The sequence below is a fragment of the Eurosta solidaginis genome, chromosome 1 (genome assembly GCF_040869045.1).
Source record: "Eurosta solidaginis isolate ZX-2024a chromosome 1, ASM4086904v1, whole genome shotgun sequence".
In the NCBI taxonomy this organism is placed as follows: domain Eukaryota; kingdom Metazoa; phylum Arthropoda; class Insecta; order Diptera; family Tephritidae; genus Eurosta; species Eurosta solidaginis.
The window spans coordinates 264,921,503-264,936,607 of NC_090319.1; positions in this window are offsets into that span (position 1 = coordinate 264,921,503).

Here is a 15,105-nt window from a genome sequence, read left to right on the forward strand (position 1 = left end):
CATTTCGGGACCATTTTGGGATCATTTGGGGACCCTTCCGAGATCATTTCTGGATCCGTCCGGGATGCCGTAGGAACCATTTCGGGATTTTTTGTTACTTTTCCGGGATAGTTTTTGCACCCTTCCGGGATCATTTCTGGATCTGTGCGGGATCCCATCTGGGTCAATTCCGGACTATTTCGGGATCATTTTGGAATCCTTCCGGAATCATTTCTGTATGGTTTTCGCGATCCATCGTGGATCCCCTCGGAGCCATTTCGGAACTTTTTCTGGAGTTAGTCGGGATAATTTAGGGACCCTTCCTGGATATTTTCTGGATGGTTTCTGAGATCCGTCCGGGAGCCCGTCAGGGTAATTTCGGAACTTTTTCGGGACCATTTCGGGATCAATTTGGTACCCTTCAGGCATCATTTCTGTGTGGTTATCTGGATAAGTCTAGAATCGTGTCGTTGTCATTTCGGGTTTTTTTGGGACTACTTCGGGAACTTTTGGAAACACTTCCGGGGCGTTTCTGGATGGTTTTCGGGATCCGTCCGCGATAGCGTCGGGGTCATTTCGTGGCTTTTTCTGGATAATTTCGTTATCATTTTGGGATCCTATTAGGTTATCAGCTCATAAAGTTCTTTTTTTTACTCAATTACAAAAATAAAATGCATTAGACAGAAAAAAAATTTTAAACAGATAACTTTATAAGCAGGCTAACGTGAATAGCCCACATATTTCATTTTCTCCTTGCGGACGGGGCCGCGGGTAAAGGCTAGTGATTACATAAATTCCCACACCCATCCACCATTCCAAGAGAATTGAAATACATTTACGAATGTCTTAAGTTAAAATAAAAAGTTGTTTAAAGGTGTTGTACAAGACGTTTAGCCAAATTACATTTAAATAAAAAACCAATTCATCTTCGTTAGCATTTCACTAAAGAGTATGTATGTACATACATATGTACCCTGCAGCGAATATGGGAAATAGTTTCGCACTACAGGCTTAGTGCTTACCTCCGTACTAGTGCTAATCGGATGCACAGCGGAACAGTTATTCGACACATCTGTATAAACAGCGCTTAAGTCTGAGCTATACGTATTTAAGTTGATAAATCAAAGGCTGAGACTAATTCAGAGGAAGGTCTGACAGGTTTGGGGGAGGAGCTATTGCCAATTCGTGGGACATCACAATGCAAAAAATGTCAGCTAAAAGCACTGCGAGGGACAAAATAAAAACTAGTACCGTCTCTTTATTCGATAGCTCTGCGATAATAGTACCGAAAATGGGTCCTTTGGCAATGTATGTTCAGTGCACTGGCCATCATTCCTTTCCTTGATCTTTTTCGTTAAACAAATTAAGCAAAGTTTTTTCCAACATGTTAGGCCAAAGTAAAGTAACACGAGCTCTGAGCTCTGAGCATGATATATCAGGATATGAATGGAATGTGCATGACGGGCTATCCCTTTCAGACCATGCGTCCTCCTAAACAAGGTAGAGAATACGAAAACCTTTCAGACCTTAGCAAAACGGTCTGTTACAAATTCTGGAAATACGTATGAACTAAGAGGACTTGGGCAACCTAAAAGGATACCACATTGGAGGAGTTGGTGGAGTGGAGCAACTCCTTATCAAAGGCGTTGACAACTGCGTATAACAGAGCTTGTCCTCTGATAAGATACAAGGGAAAAGCAAAGCCGCCATGGCAAAGTAAGGAGTTGGTTATTTTTAGAGAACAGATAAAGAAAATTTTTAAGCTTGCAAATGTTGCGGAAAGCGAGAGGAAGAACATGGGGATCTGCTGAGGATCTATAAGCCTTAAATTAGAGCGAAGTCATAAACTGATACCGAAAGCAGAAAGAACCAGTTATCTACTCCCAAGACTACAAAACCAAATATGAAAGAAGCATTATTCTCTCCAGCACAACATGCTTATACATAGGCATGTCAGTTGATATTGCAAAGCATAGGTTGGTCATGAATATAGAGAAAGCCCTGAGCTGTCCCAAAACAAACAATCATCGACAGCCTCAACTCGATTGAAATGCATCCGGCCTTTACAAATTGCATAACATACATACATATGTAAACAAAGGAACGCCACCGGGCGGGGCACCTCTCCTGTAGACGCTGTGATGGATTGGGCACCTCGGGATATACATACCTGGGCATCTAATGTCGGGTTTACAGCCAAAGCGTAGAAGAAGGATATGGCGTCATTTACTAAGAGGTACACTGTCTCAAATTGGACTATGCCTAAGCTAGGAGGGGTGACCCTGCCAGATAAACCTTGCACAAAATATGCGGGGCCATTTTTTACAGTAAGTTGTCTTGGAAGCTCAACGTGGATGAGAGAGTGAAGAAGACATAGACGGCACTTGATGCATGTAAAAGAATGCTGGGGTGTACGTAGCGTCTATCGTCGTATATCTTTCATTGGTTATTTACAGCGATTGTCAAGCCAGTCTTATGCTATGGAGTCCGACCTAAAAAATTAGGCGGTGGTTTGCAGGCTACCAATGATTACCATTACGGGCCTTGAAAAAACTCCGATGCTGCACTGTTTTCCATTCAGCAAATTCCATTTGTAGACCTGGTGGCAAAGAACATAGCGTTAATAATTTTGACGAGACTCAGTGCCTCGGGGCAGCTTAAGCGCAGACAATATGGTTGTAGTAGCATAGCGTCATCAATAACTGGACGCACAGACTACCTAATTTTATACATGCGCTTCGAAGGGGTTCTTATAGTCAGACTAGAGATGGATGGTTGGCGCAAGGATTCCCAAATGGCAGATGAGGCGGACGTGTACGCCAATGATTTCAAAGTAATAGAAGGAGTAGGGTATGCTGTACTGATCCGAAAATAGACCGACCTTTCAAAATGCTATATCACTGAACTGTTTTTCGGGCGTAAGTAGTGGTTGAAACTCTGGAAGAAAATAACTTTCATCGCAGCCGCGTCAACTTTTAAATTGGCAGCCAAGCAGCAATTAATTGATTAATTAATTGGGTCTCAGGGCATATGGCATAAAGAAGGGAATGAAGAAGCGAATCAGTTCGCTAAAAAGAGCGCATCCCTCGGAGCTTGCTCCGTAGGCATAATCGACCAAACTGGAATGGTGTGGGCGGACCCAAGCGCGGGGCTGTAAAGTGATGAAGATCATTTGTATGTCTTACAACCTTAGACTAACAAAATTACTTCTATCATTGAAAAAAGAGGACTGTATATGATTGAACACGTCTTGTGCTGTTGTTGTTGTTGTTGTAGCGATAAGGTTGCTCCCCGAAGGCTTTGGGGAGTGTTATCGATGTGATGGTCTTTTGCCTAGCCCGACCATCTCGGGAACGATTTATGTGGCCACATTAAACCTTCAGGCCATTCCCCCCTCCCCACCCCCAAGTTCCATGAGGAGCTTGTGGTCGCCAGAGCCTCGTCTGTTAGTGAAACAGGATTCGCCGCGGATAGGTGAGGTTGACAATTGGGTTCGGAGAAGCTATATATTGCGCTGGCAACCTGAAGGGTTGCGTTACACAACCGCTTGAATCTGGTATTTTAGTCGCCTCTTACGACAGGCATATCTACCGCGGGTATATTCTGATCCCCTAACCCGCTGGGGCACACGTCTTGTGCTCGTGTCCTGCACTTTCCAGGCTAAGACTCCACCTAAAAGAAGCGATACACCTGTCAGATCTAGAAGCAGCAAGTTGCATTGGTCGTAGAAAGATTCTAGTATTTGCCAAAGGACAGAGTTGTTCTATAACAAAGGTGCTGGTTTTTGATAGGGTTTTTCAGTTTGGTCGTTAACACTAACTAACATGGTAACATTCATTCAGCCTATGCAAAGTTCTCATGAGCTGACTATTTAACGTAACCTTGATAAAAAATATAATTCAATATTTGGTCTTTGTTGGTAGAATTTTTTTAAAGTAAAAACTAAGCACAAAAGCTGAGAGATTGGTTAATACTTCCACCCTCTTTTTGCTGGGTTATTTTGTGTAAATATATTTGTGAAAGTTTCAGTGACAACCAGAAGAACGCTTATTCTAAGGAAAACAAGTAAGGAAGGCTAAGTTCGGGTGTAACCGAACATTACATACTCAGCTGAGAGCTTTGGAGACAAAATAAGGCAAAATAACCATATAGGAAAATGAACCTAGGGTAACCCTGGAATGTGTTTGTACGATATGGGTATCAAATCGAAGGTATTAAAGAGTATTTTAAAAGGGAGTGGGCCATAGTTCTAGAGGTGTACGCCTTTCCGAAATATCGCCATAAAGGTGGACCATGGTTGACTCTAGAATTTGTTTGTACGATATGGGTATCAAATTAAAGGTATTAATGAGGGTTTTAAAAGGGAGTGGCCCTTAGCTGTATATGTGAAGGCGTTTTCGAGATATCGACCAAAATGTGGACCAGGGTGACCCAGAACATCATCTGCCGGGTACCACTAATTTATTTATATATGTAATACCACAAACAGTACTCCTGCCTTGATTCCAAGGGCTTTCGATTTCGCCCTGCAGAACTTTTTCATTTTCTTCTACTTAATATGGTAGGTGTCACACCCATTTTACAAAGTTTTTTCCAAAGTTATATTTGCGTCAAAAAAACAATCCAATCACCATGTTTCATCCCTTTTTTCGTATTTGGTATAGAATTATTGCATTTTTTTTTTTCATTTCTCGAAACTTTCGATATCGAAAAAGTAGGCGTGGTCATAGTCGGATTTCGCCCATTTTTAATACCAAGATAGAATGAGCTCAGGGGGCCAATTCACGTTCTATGAAGTTGTGAAGTGAAAGCATTTATCCCCACTTCATCTGATATGCGATTCAGTTCGAAAAAAAAGTGATATTTATTGTCAAATTTTTTTCTTTTAACGAATATTTTTTCACCGTTGAATTTGCCGGTGAAAAATGTATATATATAAAAGAAAGTGCAGTTAGTTACACTATAACTTAAGAACGGATTAACCGATTTGGCTGAAAATTGGTGCGAGAGGTAGCTTAGAGCCAGGAGACGGACATACGATACTTTTTATCCCGTCTGTATGGCTTTCCGGATCCATCCGGGATCCCGTCGGGGTTGTTTTGGGACTTTTTAGGGACTATGTCAAGGTTATTTGGGGATTCCTCCGGGATCATTTTTGGATGGTTTTCGGGATCCATTTGGGATCCCGTCGGGGTTATTTCGTGACATTCCCGGTATCCTTCAGGCATCATTTCTGGCTAGTTTTCGGGATCCATCTGAGATCACTTCGGGGTTATTTCGGGACATTCTCGGTATCCTTCAAGCATCATTTCTGGATAGTTTTCAGGATCCGTTCGGGATCCCCTCAGGGTAATTTCTGAACACTTTTGGGCTAATTCGGGATAATTTTCGGACCCTTCTACCATCATTTCTGGATGGCTTTCGGGATCCGTTCAGGGGAATTTCGGGACTATTTCGGGATTATTTTGGGACTCTTCTGGCACAATTTTTTGATGACTTTCGGGATCCGGTCAGAGTAATTTCGGGACCCTTCTGGGATCTCGTCGTGGTCATTTCGGGATCAATTCTGGATGGTTTTCGGGATCCGCCCGGGATCACGTCGGGGTAATTTCGGGACATTTCGGGATAATTTAAGGACCTTTTCCGGATGGTGCTTGGGGTCCATCCGGGAGCCCGTCAGGGTCATTTCGGAACTTTCTCGAGACTATTTCGGGTTAATTTAGGTACCCTTCAGGGGATCAGTTCTGTGTGGTTCTATGGATCAGTCTAAAATCGCGTCGTTATCATTTTGGCACTTTTTTGGGACTATTCTGGGACCATTTGGAGACCCTTCCGGAAGCATTTTTGGATGGTTTTCGGGATCCGTCCGCGGTACCGTCGGTCTCATTTCGTGGCTTTTTCTTTATAATTTCGGTCATTTGGGGATCCTATCAGGTTATCAGCTCATTATTTACTCTATTCTTTTTTAAAACAAATAATTTGATGTGCAGGTTAACATGAATAGTCCATATATTTTATTTTCTCCTTGCGGACGAGGTCACTGGTAAACCCACTTCTTGAGAATGGTCCCTATCCGACGAATAAGAATAGATACAAGAATACAGGTAAGGGTAGAACAAGCATAGGAAAAGGGAGAGGAAGAAGGCATAGGAGAAGGAAATGTGAACGGAAACGAAAATTAAAAAGTATGGGGACAAAGAAATGGAGAAGAGTTGGAGATCGGGAGGGCGAACGAGAGAGGCTGAGAAGGAGTGGGATAAAAAGATGGAGAGGGGGACGGAGACGTAAAGGAGAAGAAATGGAAAAGGAGAAGAGGAAGAGAAAGTGGAAGGGGAAGTAGAGGAGAACGAAAAGGAAAAGGGGAAGGAAAAAGGAAACAGAAAGAAGGGGAAGGAAAGGAGAAGAAAAACGGAATGGAAAAGGGGAAGGAAGAAGGAAAAAAAAGGAAACGGAAAGAAGGGGAAGGAAAGGAGAAGAAAAACGGAACGGAAAAGGGGAAGGAAGAGGGAAAAGACCGGTAGAGGAGAGGAAAGGCGGAGGGAGAGGGGGAGACCGATTAGAAGCAGAATGAGAGGGAGGGATATAAAAAGATGGAGAAGAGGAAGAGCCATAATAATGAGGCTAAAGAGATGCTAAATGCCCAAAAAAAAAAACAAATAATAAATTAGACGCACTAATTGCCAAAATTCTTTAAAAGTCGATTATTATTTACTAGGGGATCCACTGATATGAGCTATGGGCTTTATGACTTTGTACACTCTAGCCTTCGACTTTATCCCTGACAGGACGGACTATTGTATGCCGATAACTGCTCCCTTTGCAACTTTCACCCCAGTCATTACCCGGGAGAGGAATGGGGAAGAGGACTCATCCGGCGAAGGAGACCGGTTTACACGTTCACGGATTGGTCGAGTATGGACGGAAAGGTTGGTGGGGGGCCTTTTGTCAAGAGCTAAATGTAAGCCGCAAATTTTAATTTGGCTGGTCACTACAGCAATTGACATCCTTTGCTCTGAAAGCAATGGAGAAGAAACTGCATTGTATCAGCTGTCAGAAATCCAAAGTGCGTTCGAATGTGGAGCGGTTGCACTTATTGCATTTTTGGACATAGAGGGGGCATTCGACAACACGGCCTACGAGAGTGTGAATCGGGCACTCGAGAGAAGAGAGATACGACGTCTAATCCGTATGCGGATAAACGCTCTACTGCATACGAGGATTGCCGAACCCTCGAGTGGGGACGGTACAGTAGAGTTCAAGACAACGAAGGGATGTCCACAAGAGGGTGTCCTGACATCCCTGATGTTGAGCCTGGTAGTAGACGAACTTCAACAGAGGCTCTCAGAGAACGGAATCCGATGTCAGGGTTACGAGGATGATATTGTTATAATTGTAAGAGGCAGATTTGAAAGCACCCTTTGCGACATAATTCAAAAGGCATTGAGGGTAACGAAAGAATGGTGTACTGAGGTGGAGCTAAGTATTAACCCTAATAAGACAGCCATTGGTGTGCAGACGTATTGCAGGAAGATCCGGGGGATGCAACCCAAAGATCCCAAGATGGATGTACACTATTATAGTGAGTCTTATCACAGTGTATGAAGCAGTTGCGTGGGCATCAAAGACAACCATGGTGACCGTACAAAAGTCACTCACGAAGCTTCACCGCTTGGCATGTGTCTGCATTACGGGAGGTATGCGAACATGGCCGAACGGCAGTAATAGAGGTGCTGCTTAAATTAACGCCTCTACGCATAATAATTCAGCAGTCAGCCAGAGTACTTTAATAAACATAGCTAAAGAGGGATACGGAAGAGGCAAAATGATACAGTCACGAAACATGGAGAAGCTGAAGGAGCAGATTCCTCTCATCCAAATTCCCAGTGATGAGACGAGGAAGCTAATTAAGTTTGAGAAGCGCTTCAAAATAGAGCTGGGGAACAAGTGTATATAGGACACCTTCAGAATTGAAGCGCTTCACCAGGAACACACTATAATAAGGTACACCAATGGCTCGAATACACCGGAGAGCATAGGAGCGGAGATCTTTGTCCCCCGAATCAAAATGTCCCTACCAATCGGAAAATGTCCGAGCATCTTCCAAGCCGAAGTTTTCGCCATGAGCCGGTGTCCAGAGATAAATTTACAGCGGGGATATACAAACGAGGGAATCGCTATACTCAGCGACAGTCAGGTGAGTAGAGAGGTTAAGCAGTCTAGGGGCCAATAACACCATCCGTTTAGCCTGGGTAACTGTACACAGAGGAGTGGATGGTAACGAGCTTGCCAGGTTGGCGGCGGAGGAAAAGCCAATAGGACCCGAGCCCATCATACCGATAGTGTCACACAAAATAAGGGAAGAGTTCAGGCAAAAAGAAGCGTGACTCAGAGAACAACACTGGCGCGAAAGTTTAGGATAGGAGGATAAGCGATATAAAGCCATGATTAAGCTCCTAAAAAGCAGCTTTAGAATTTTAACAGGCATAATTAACAGGTCACTGCAGGCTATAGAGCCACATGAATAAGCTAGGTATATTGTCTAGTAGCCTCTGTCGATTCTGCGATCACGAAGATGAGACTACAAAGCACATCCTGATGGAATGCTATGCAGTCGCGAGAGGGAGATGAGAATTCAAAGAAAGCAAAAGGCGAATATTGGGCATTTTCTTCTCTTCGTATTGAAAACTTGAAAGTATTTACTACTTTCATTCATTAAATTTTTTTTTTTTTTTGACAGAAAATATCATTTTTTTTACTCACAGTGCTCGTTATTAGATTTTCAGAACGATTATTCCAAATAACACGAATCGCCTAATAAGAAAAAGTGATGTGATAACATGAAAAAATTTATTTCTCAGCGAGCATGGATTTTTTTTTCACTTCATAGAACGTGAATTGACCCCCCGATAAGTACGTAAACTAAATTTAGTAAAGATATATCGATTTTTGTTCAAGTTATCGTGTTAACGGCCGAGCGGAACGACGGACGGTCGACTGTGTATAAAAACTGGGCGTGGCTTCAACCGATTTCGCCAATTTTCACAAAAAACAGTTATCATCATAGAATCTATGCAGCTACCAAATTTCACAAGGATTGGTAAATTTTTGTTCGATTTATGGCATTAAAAGTATTCTAGACGAATTAAATGAAAAAGGGCGGAGCCACGCCCATTTTGAATTTTTTTTTATCTTTGTATTTTGCTGCACCATATCATTACTGGGGTTGAATGTTGGCATAATTTCTGTAAAGATATTAAATATTTTATTAAAATTTGACTTTAAAAAATTTTTTTGGTTAAGTGGGCGCGTTCGTCATCCGATATTGCTAGTTTTTAGTTAGAGCATATATAGTAATAGGAGTAACGTTCCTGCCAAATTTCATCACGATATCTTCAACGACTGCCAAATTACAGCTTGCAAAACTTTTAAATTACCTTCTTTTAAAAGTGGGCGGTGCCACGCCCATTGTTCAAAATTTTACTTATTTTCTATTCTGCGCCATAAGATCAACCCATCTACCAAGTTTTATCGCTTTATCCGTCTTTGGTAATGAATTTTCGCACTTTTTCGGTTTTTCGATATCGAAAAAGTGGGCGTGGTTATAGTCCGATTTCCTTAATTTTAAATAGCGATCTGAGATGAGTGCCCAGGAACTTATATACCAAATTTCATTAAGATACCTCAAAATTTACTCAAGTTATCGTGTTTACGGACGGATGGACGGACGGACATGGCTAAATGAATTTCTTTTTTCGCCCAGATCATTTTGATCTATCTCGATTAGTTTATGCCTTTACGGATTATCGTTATGCGAACAAAATTAATATACTCTGTGAGCTCTGCTCAGCTGAGTATAAGAAGCGAAATTATAAATAACGACAGAAAGGAACTACAAATAGCACAAATTACAAAAACAGCATTTTTATACATTACCGCTTGCAAATGAGTTAATATACAAACATATCTACTATACTTCTTATATATGAATATGAATGACTGCTTGTTCTTTTAATTTTTCTGTCGTTGGCAACGTGTGAATGTGATGAGTTGATATGTACCAGGCGACACATTTGTGACAAACGTTGTCAGTGGTTTCACGCAAATTAATATAAATGACTTGAAGCATTTTGCCTCTTTATGCATTACACACTTTCTCTTCTTTTCATGCTTATGAAGTTAATCAGTCGGTTTTAATCAGCGAAAAGCAAAAAATTAAAAAACTAGAAATAAATACAAAAAAAAAAGGTATTAACAAAAAATTGTTGTACTAAAGAGTAGACCGAAAATAAAAACAAAAAAAAAGTTTTGTCGACAGGACACGCTATAAGAAAAAACTTTAGACTCACACATGCACATCTATTGTCTCTATTTGCAGCACCTCACCCAGTCAATTACCCATGTATATGTATGGTGTATCACTCGTTTTCCTTACTGTATGGCTTTCGTATGCGTAATTGCTTAATTATGGAAATATTTATGCGTCCGCCCATCCACACACCTTTTTCAACAGGACGATAATGAAGAAAATGAGCGGAGCTGCATTAAAGGCAAGGTCAGATTCTGCACGGAATGTCGCTGACTGTAAAATGTGTGTTGGCGTGTAAGGGGTCAATTAATGAGAATACAGATATTTTTTTAAGCGCCTTATTACAAGCAATTACACTCAAGCATTTAAGGGCCAAAACAACAACATATAAGATATAAATAAATTGTCGAGCTATTGGCCTTAATAGACAAGCCTGCAGGAATCTCCTTTATTTTAAGCAACCCCGAAGGGAAGTCAGTAACTAGAAATTAAATTTCTGGTTCAGAACTAGACCTGAAGAACTAAATTATATGTTAGTTATCTAGATTTATTTTAATTCCAAAATCTACATCATCTTATTTTATTTACCTATAACGTATTTGGCTATATACAAAAAAACGACGATATCGCCATGTTAAATTCGCCAGTTAAAAGCATGTAAAAGAGATAGATTGCGAACTAGTAGTGGTTCTACATGCAATAGAAGCGCACCAGTTTTGAACTAGAGATTATCCCTCATTATAATTTTTTTTTTACTGAAAAGTGCTTTGTACCTTGCTATGTTTGGACGCTTTTCCGACGTGGCACAGTGTAAATTATCATCAACCTAGCTGATATATAGTCACGATTGGAATAAATAATTAATTTTTCTAGTTCTACTCACCAACTAACGATTTTACATAAAAATAAATATAATATTTGTAAATATTTATTATTATTTCACCACTTTTTAAGTTTTTATTGAGCTAAATAAATTTAAATTAAGAAAGGTTATATTAAAGCTAAATAAATGCATTAGAGAAAACTTATTTTGTATGTAGTAATAACTAATTGCTATAAATTTAAATAATTGTAATAAAATCAAACAAATCTAAGTCGATAACGTTATGTTAATCGCTGAAACTTGAGTCGAACTCTTCATCTAGGTCTGAGATATCGGAGCCTTGAACAAAATTTGCTTCTGGGTTTGACAATAGTTTAAGTACTTCTTTGTCGAATTTGCCTTAAATTCCTTCGAGTTCTTTTCTGAAATAGAGTATATTAGGGGATCGACGACAAAAAACAAATATTGAATAAATCTTCCATTGTATATTTACGAGACATCTTTGTTATGATGTTTTGCCTGTAGCTCTTAAAATCTTCATTTCTATTATCCAGATCTTCCTCTAAGAGCTTTCCTGTTGGAAGTAAAGCTTTATTAATAATGTCTGCCCCATGAATCAAAATTTTGTGAATGCTTGATGGCATGTAATACCATGGGTACAAATCTACAAATATTTTTTTGTGGTCAACGGCGAATCCACATGATATAGTTTGAAGTATGACAGCAAATCGCTTAATTAGATTGTCGTCTACTCCCGTTATTTCCACAGCATTTGAAGGGCATTGAAAAAACGTCTGGCTGTGTTGCCATCGTTGGTCGTCCCAAAGATTTGTTTTGGAAAATCTACTAATAACCCCATGTCTTCTTTAAATCTTTTTTTCTCTCTTCAACAATCTTTTTTTCGGTTCCTTCAAGAGTTTTGTTCACCAACGCTTGCAGGTGGACTTCCGCTGACAGATCAGTTATAAGAATGGATTCTTTTGGAGGATGGCATGCAATTTTTTCTTTTCTAATTCATATGCTGGGTAAATGTCAGCATAACTTTATTTAGCCCCAGATCGTATTTCTAAATACGTTTTAACTGTAAACTTTCGTTTTACGTATAGAGCTACTGCCTCTTCAGGAGTATATTTAACTATCACTGAGGCTGGACGAGTAAGGGCGTGTTATATTTTAATTGCGATTGCAATTTTGTTGATGGCTTCTACCATTAATTCTGCATCCCGCTGACCTGATAACCTCAAGCTGGAAGCAGTTGCAAAAGTCAACTCTTCTTTTGAATAGTTTCTTATCAAATGTGATAACTTTTTCCTTTTGGACTGATGACTAGTCTCCGAAAAAGATATCAGTGTTCATCCTTTCATCTTTACAATGTGTCTGCAACTTTTCCACTCACACATTTTGAAACGGCTTTTTTTATTGGATTCAACTTTGAGCTGTCCTTTTTTTCTGTTGCGTTATTTTGCTTATGAATCTCGAAAAGTTCATCCTTTGAAATTGCCATATTTCCTGAAAACAAAGTATTACATGAAAACGTGCATTTTCCTGCAGCTTAAGTTGTACTATTTTTGTTATACGAATAGTAGCAAACAAATTTAGATAAAAATTAAAGCGGATAAACGCGCATAACGAGACTGCTATTCTTATGAATTCAAAACATTTCAAAAATTTTACTTAATTTAACATTATCCCACTATAACATGAAAAACTAATTCCTGTTCAATTATAATCACAAAAATGTATAGTTACGAAAATAAGCATACCTCAGAAAATAAAAACAATATAATATTTTAGCAATTGAAGTATAACTCACAGCAGGCCAGCAATTTAAACTTTCACATTCAATGGCAAGAATTCGAGTTAAAACTTTTTCTCAATTGATATGCTTCCAAATAAAGCTCCGTTAGTCGATTCAACTTAGTTAAAATTTCCTAGTTTTTTATTTTTTCGCTTAATTATGCATTTCTAAATAGAATTTCAAAAGAATTTTTGAAATTCAATAATATGCTTTTTTTAATTAATATTTTGTAGAACATGAAAATAATACACTGTGCGTGGTATGCATTCTCGATTAAATGTTGAAGAGAACATTCGCCATAAAGCAGCTGCAAAACCAATAAAAGTTGACTTTCCCCACAAAGTGGCCCCTACATTTGTATAAGGAAATACATGTGCTCTATTTTTTAAAACATTACCCCACAAAGTGTTATTTTGGAGAATAATTTGGCTCTATTTTGAGCAACAATAAAAGCAAATCGAACACGGCCTATAATGCAAAGGAGCAGGGACAAGTTTCAAAAGTTTTTTTTGAGTTGTAAAAGTTCTCGTCAAAAATTGTTCAAAGTGAAAGATGATGAGATCTCGGGGATAACCATGGCATTTTCATGGCGAGTCATGCAATCTTTTCATTTTGCGGAATTTTTTCAAAAAAATCCACAAATGAAAGAAAAGTCAGGAATTTTATTTTATAAATGCGATAGTAAAAGTTAAATCCGGACTTTTATTCTTTAAGGACAGAATAAAAGTCTGGCCATCAGCGCCTGATCAAGAGTTTTGACCTTTCTAGGCTAATAATCAGGACGCGCCCCCACATAGTTGTTTTAACTCATTTGCTTTGCTGCTAATAAATTCACTGTCATCTAGTTCATGCAATTCCCATAAGAAACCAAATTTTGTGCTTACTGTGTTATAAATAATTTGCCGGTTTTGTAAGTGCACTTTAAGATAATCAATCGCTGCATAATAATTATCAATGATGAAAGATCGCCTCCTTTTTAACTCATCGGTTATAGAGCATGACAAGTACGATGGAGAACCTCTGCCTTTGTGTCCAAATCTCACCAAATGTTCAGCCAGGAAAGGATCAAATTTAGATATATACATCCAAGAAAATTGCCGTTTAGTGCAGATCCAATAATTTACTTTTTGACCGTGAAATGGAAGCCCACGAGAAGCTAAAAACTTAACTGTTTCTTTACACGTACTAATACATTTCGCCAATAAGTTATTTCTTCATTATAGTGTTTGACTATTTACGTATCCAATCGTTGTGAAAGTTTTATTCTACATACATATTGTCCCAAATATTTACGATGATCCGGAGAATTGTCGTGATCAGTTATTAAGTTAGAATTTTTCCAGTCATTAAATCCACTTTTGGCAAATACGGATGTTCCTCCATATAATTTGCAAGCACCACAAAACACACGACCTGTGGATTCTGAGTATACCAACCAGCTTCTCTTCACAATTTCGCCATTAACAAGCTTTACCTCAAACATATTTTTCGACAGAAATATTTTTTGATTTTTATACTGTCTTTCCGATCTAGAAAAATCTAATTCTTCGTTTTGTTGCAATCCTTTATTAATAATATAATCTCGTAATTAATCGTTTACTTGCCACAGTGCAGGGTCGCTTTACGGAATAAACGGCCTTTGTTGTAGCAATGCTTGGCCCCATACAATAGGTCTGACTAATCACAAATTGTCATCAATGTCCTCTAACGGGAGTCCGAGGACACTTGCTGTTTCAACAGGGGTAGACCATAATGAGAGAAGTGTTAGGAGCGTTGGTTCCACATTTTACCAACTTTGGTGGTTTTTGGCGATATCAAATTTTTCGAGCGGGAACATTTATTTTCCTGCAGGGTATCGCTATCCAGTGTAGTACAAAATGTGAAGGTTTATGCAAAGTTAATTTTTTAAGGTCAAAACATGCTTTTTACCATATGCCTCATAACTAATTGAATCATCAACATTTAATTCCATTGATATAAATAAATTCATTTGTTACGTCCCTTTTTCCTTCCTTAAATATAATCAAGACCTTTTGTCATTTGCATATTTAGTTAGTCATTTAGCAAGTTGACATTTTCTTGGCATTTTACAATACAAAGCTACATATTTTTAGTTGTATTTAATAATTTTTCTGTTATTTTTTCATCTACCTAATTAGCGTGGAGCGATTCTACTATAATTTCTTAATGTTCTTATTT